At 37.9% G+C, this 6,116-nt stretch overlaps 1 long non-coding RNA gene across 1 annotated transcript in view; it reads left to right on the top strand.

Moving 5' to 3' along the window:
* The first annotated feature begins 5,326 nt into the window (after window positions 1-5,326).
* Window positions 5,327-6,116, top strand: part of LOC126639975 (uncharacterized) — a 194,482-nt gene continuing 193,692 nt past the window's right edge. Inside the window, exon 1 of the long non-coding RNA XR_007628918.1 lies at window positions 5,327-5,432. This is a non-coding gene — a long non-coding RNA (uncharacterized LOC126639975). The remainder of the gene's footprint in view (window positions 5,433-6,116) is intronic.

Below are 6,116 nucleotides of genomic sequence, written 5' to 3'. Positions count from 1 at the left end.
AAGCTTACCTCTGAGCTTGAAAAAAATATTTACTTGTCTCGAAGTGTGCTTCTCTACATTCCCTTTTCAAGGCAGAAGCTGATAGGACAGCTGGATAAATACTTTGCTGTGAGAATTTTCTAATCAGAGAGAAAGAAAGTAGGTCTCCTCCTTTTCCATTACAGAAGAAAGATAATGCAAACCATCTTCCAAATCATAGATCTGGAAAGCACATCTTTTAGCAAAAGACATCTGCCTTGTAATAGGGCAGTAAAACAATAAATGTCTTTATAGTAGAAAGAGTTGAACAGCACAAGTTTACACTCTCCTGTTCTTCGAATTTATTTGGGATATTATTTTTCATTCATTCTACCAGTCTCTAAAAAACTCAAATTTCAAAATCAAAACTTTCAGAGATATTCATTATTTAACAATCTTTTTGCAATTAGCTTACTATGGAGTATTTTAAATTTTATCATTTACTTTTATCATTTGCCTTATTTACTGAGTGGGTTTTTTTATTATTATTTTTAAATTTATCTATGCCATTTTCTAGTTAACATTTTGTGCTGTCTTATTCTTTTACATGTACCTTGTAGAACATCCATTATTTGACAGCACACTCAAAACACCAGATGATACTTGCATTGTTTATTATGGTTAATTTCAAAGCAGTTCCCACCAACGTGAAGAAAAATCTCTTTATTCTGCCTCCAGCAACATAAAGTACACACTATATTTTCCTTTGCTCCTTGTACTTACCATGCAGCTATATAACTATTAAGAAAACAGAGAAAGAGTTGATATATCTATCCTGTTGAGAAGTTTACACTGTATTTAATGTACTCCAAGGGTGCATATCACTCCTATTTATAGCACACTAAGTTGCACTTGGGGTGTTAGAGACAGAAGACACAGGATTTGCCTGACAGCTTGCAGGAACTCAAAGGAGAAAGGAAATCCAATGGATGAAGAACAGAAAGCAGTGCAGAAGTGGAAGGGATCTCCCTAATCATCACGTGGTGTTCTCATCTCCAGCAGGTAAATCTGTCACAGAATGACTTTTGGTAACTGGCCAGGTTCTGCCTTTGTATTCTAGTTCCCTTCTGCTGCTGAAAGACTCTTCTGGAATCTTGTTCCTCCAGTTGTTAGAAATCAGCTTCTTATTTTCAGTTTAAAGGCAAATAGGGACATCTATCCTTGTCATTTGGTGTCAACAGTTCTTTTTAACATATATATCATTAGTAGATGGAGCTCAGTGCTCTTCCTAGGCTTACCTTGAATAAACTTGCTTATGTCCTCTTATGCTTCTCCTATGTAGGATCACCACAGATCTGGGGTTTTTTACCTTGTACACAGTTTAATTTTATTTCTTTGGATGGACTTGTGCTGAATTCAGTCTCTTTAATGTTTGTTTGTTTGTTTGTTTGTTTTTAAATAATAGACAGAGAAGAGAAAGGAACTGTGTTTTTATCTTGAAGGGAGACACAGATCTCCCTTCTTTGAGGAAGAAGCAGCCAATGCAACTGGTGGAGGGTAGCAGTGGTGCTCATTGAAACGCAGGAGAAGAACAATGGCAGTGGCATATGGGAAAGAAAATCTAGTGTAGTAAGATGTGGAGTTTAGGACTGAAGTGATTTCATTCAGGCTGTTCTTGGGAAGTCCCTGGAGAAACTGGACTCCTTGGGAGGAAAGAGAGGTCATGGAGTCATCACAGGTATAACAGCATAGGAAAGTAAGGGTGGGGAATTCAAGAGAGGAAGACTGTAAAAGGGAGAGGAACTTGTGTGTGTCCATGGGGACCATCCCTGAACACACTGCTCTTATGCACACCCTGCCCCACACTGATTGCTGGGCACGCTCTTCTCCAACCTCATCATTCACTATTGTGAGTGATGTGGTCCTAAGTGAAGGACTTCTTGTTTTGTTTTTTTGTTTTTTTGTTTGTTTTGTTTGTTTGTGGTTTTTTTGTTGATGGGGTTTTGTTTGTTGGTTTGGTTTGGGTTTTGGTTTTTTTTGTTTTGGTTTGTTTTGGTTTGGTTTTTTTGTTTTTTTTTTTTAACATAGATCTACATCAAAAATAGAGGGACCTATAGCTTCATAAGGGCTTTATAAGCTCTGATATTAGTAAAACGAGTAATCCATAAGATTGAGAACGCAAAAGCACTTGTAAGTATAGACTGAGAAAAAGAACTTTGACTGACTCAGCTCACCTGGGTATTTAATTTGACTGTGTTATAAAGAAGTATTTCCTCTCTATTTGGTGATCTACAGCACCTCAACGTTGGTACTGCATCTTGTAAGAAAGAAATCTTTCATGGGCATTTTTCACTTTGTGAAGGCTCATGTAAAAATAGCAGAACATGACAGCAAAACAAGAGGCTTAAGAAGAGTGTCCAGCAATAGGTTTTGTTCAGTGATACTGGATAGAACGACCTATGCTGGTACCAAAATAAACACAGATTTTCCTGGCCCAGATCCCACTTCCCTATTCTGTTGTTGACTGCATATAGATAAACATAGAGAACATTTTCAGGCATACATATCTCACTGTTTTCAAAGGAATGCATGTCTGAGAATTTTAAAATTACCTAACTCTAGGATTTTGGCTTCTGGATGAGTTAGGAAAAAAACTAAAAAAACCCTAAATATAGAAATTGTGTAACCATCATTCTCATTGATTAAGACCTTAAAATTCCAGTTCTGGTTTTGAAAGTAGTTAAATCACTTAGGCCCTTTTATCACAAAGTTGCTTTCCAAACTATAACACTTGTTCTGTTCACAACTCTGGAAGGTGCACATATTCGCATTATCACTTGCACTGGATTTGGATATAAATATTTATCACAATTCAGTCTCCACTTGGAGCATCGCTCACAAAATCACAGATGAAGAAAAGCCAAGATGACAGGACAGAGATGAATGCTAATACATTTGAACTTTTGCTAGCAGTAGTCAGCTTTGATATTAACACAATCCCTTCTTTTGTTATCCTCAGTATATTGAAAAGCTATTTTAACTGTCTAAATTTAATAACATCACTAGTCATAATCCATTCCAGAATCTGAGGGAAGTCACTGACTTTTTTCTCCCCTCAGTCATCTTCATCTGACTAGACTAAACAAGACAAAATTATTTTTACCCATGACGGATTTCATAAATCACTAATACTGCAATAATTGCCAAGTATCACAAGACTTCTGCTGGTATTTAAGGACTTTTGGCTTGAAACTCATGCCATTGGTGAATGACAAACAGTTTTCAGAGACTGTTTTTAATGTGTTTTTCATCAGACCTCTATATATCACATTGACCTCAAAAGAATAAGGATGATGTAAGTTAAACCCTTTATATTAAAGAATGCACTGCTTCTAGGTTGGTTTCAAGGTGAGTGTCTGGGGAAATTAAGAGTATTTAACAACTATATTGTAATAAATTCTTCACAATGGTTCTGTTATGACTCCCTAAGACCTGGTTTCCCATTTATTGCTAAGACAATGCTCACTGCAACTCCTTCCACTTTTTAGGGCTTGCCAGTTTTGTCATTAAATACCATGACAGTCTGGAGATCCCTGAGAATTCCCATTCATCTTTTGCACAATGTGTTGAACAGTAGTGAAGCAAAAGATATAGAACACATCCACCACTGTGTCCTTGATTTTTTACACACTCGTTGTAGTTTTGGTATTATATCATTCAGCATGTGTGTGATTTGGCTTTTTCCTCTAGAGTTCTCAGAGTAGGGCTCTAGTCTTCCAAATAGAATGAAATGTTGGGGTGGTAGTTTTAAGCAAGCATGTTAAATAAGAAAAAATAACAACCAGTATTTTTTAAAAAATCACATATAGGTGGATGAAGAAAAATATTACAAGTATCACAGTATTTAATGAATTTATTAGTGGAAGTATGCTGTGCTCACCATTAAAACTGCAATTTACCTAGAGAAGTCAAAAACTGTGAGTAGCCAAGTGGATCACACCATGAGTATGCAATAAATCACCGTAAAGATTAATCCAAGAAAAGTCCATCAGTTACTCATTTCAGATAATAAGTGTTAGCAGAGCAATTCACAACTAAGGGTCAATTAGAAGTCATGGTCCTCTTAAAAGATCAAATAAATCTACAGTCTTTGAGTAAAACATAATCAATTTTATTAAAATAATCCTTGATCAGCCACAATCAAGATTAATCAGGTAATTATATACAAGGGAACATACTAACTAAGGAATAGTAATTTAACAACACCAAGCAGTTTAGGGAGAGAAGAATGAGGTATATCTAAGCGGATTTTTCTACATAATGTTGGCAATATCATTGTTGTCATGACTTAATTAGCAAATTTGTTCCCAAGAGAAAGACAGGTAGTCAACAAATATTTGACTGAATGGAAAAATAACTTAAAACTTTTTTTTTTTTAAATCAGCTCATTCAATTATCAATATTACTGTCTTAAAAAATTATTTTATCTGCAAAAAATATCCAGTAAAAATGTCAACTGATATGCTCCTAATTCCAAATGTAAGTATTTTAAAATTATGAATATTTAGTTCTAGACTTCAAGCAGAAGAAAACAAAACCCAGAGACCTTTGGATGGGCAAAAATGCAGCAATGTTAATCAATTAAATGGTTCTAGAATCCTGGCAAACCCTGGAGACCAACTATCATGTGTGCACACACACTCACAGGTAAAACTCCTTTGCTGTTTACACCAAGGGCACCACACCTAAAATTACTCTTCAGGCTAAGTCTCAGCTTTTGATATATTCTGAGTCGATGCTAAAGACTGTACAGGAGACAAGAGGTTGGTCTGGGCCAAACCCTTTTTCTGGGATGTTACAGAAGCTCGGCAGTATAAGCCATCTTCTCTGGAAATGGTCTCTTTCAGCCCTTAGGGAACAATGTGACTTCTCTGAGGTCTGTGTGTAGTTCTGTCGTGGTTTTGCCCTGGCTCAATTTACTTTTATACCCCCCATACAATTACTATCAGTTGAGAGAAGGTTTATGCAGACAAAAAGAAACTGAATTGAAAAAAAAGTATGAGTATTTATTATTAACAAGCTAAAACTAAAGAATTATATCTACAACAATTCTACTTAAGTAAAAAGTATTATGTATTTACAGAAGATACTTCTCCCCCCACCCCCCTTTATATCAGTCCAAGGAGGAGAAGCAGTCCTTTTCCATTCTCGGAATTCCAGCTCTCTTTTTCTCTTCAGTAACTTTGCAGCACTTTCGTCACAGCTGGAACTCCTTTATCTCTCTCTCATTCTGTGTTGGCCTCCAGGGCTGGGTCTACCCCCCTCCTGGGCTAAAACCGAAGGCTGGGAGTTACCCAGGTCCTGAAGGGTCTCCTTCCATAGGTTTGCAAGGGGACACTTGCTTACTATGGATCTTCTTCCACAGGGTTACAGGGGATAATGGTTTAAGAGTTTACCCCTGTTTCCCTATGGAGGTCCCTCCCCATGGGAGAACAGTCCTTGATAGACTTCTTCAACATGGTCTAGCATGGATCCCACACATGGATCCCAATATCCCACCTGAGCCGTCTTCTGTTCCAGCATGGGTTCTCTCAGAGTCATAAATCTTCAACAACAGCAGCATGGATCCCAACATCCCTACCCAAACCGTTTTCTGTTCCAGCGTAGGTCCTCATCCCCCTCAGGGTTATAAATCTTTAGCAGCAGCAGCATGGATCTCTCACTGAGATCCCAAGCTTATCTGAGCCGTCTCGCTCCTGCATAAGCATCGTCCCCTTCAAGGGTCACAAAGTCTTTAACAGGACTCTGCCTCATCCGAGCCGCTTCTGCTCCAGCATAAGGCTTTCTCTCTGTTAAAGTCACAAATTTCTGGTACATCCACAAGCTCCTCTGTGAGCCGCATGGGGGGTTTCCTCACCACAACAAACTTTCACAGGTGGCAGGGATTTTATTTTTCAGTCTTTACCCTGCTGAAGGGAGGGAGAGCGAAAGGGAGAAAAAGCAGCTCTCCCCCCTTCGAACTTTTCTTCTCTCTCCTGCAACTGCCAGCTTTGACCTTGGAAGTCCTGTTATCTCATGGTTGGAATTCTTCTGCAGCGGTTTCTCGTCTAAGCAGCTCATCTTTTAAACTTTTTTTTCTTCACTCTTTTACAGAAGAG

This window comes from Myiozetetes cayanensis, unplaced genomic scaffold, assembly GCF_022539395.1.
Source record: "Myiozetetes cayanensis isolate MyiCay16 unplaced genomic scaffold, myiCay2020 scf2-11, whole genome shotgun sequence".
Lineage (NCBI taxonomy): Eukaryota > Metazoa > Chordata > Aves > Passeriformes > Tyrannidae > Myiozetetes > Myiozetetes cayanensis.
The sequence above is the reverse complement of the archived record's forward strand: the minus strand, read 5'-3'. Positions and strand labels throughout refer to the sequence as shown.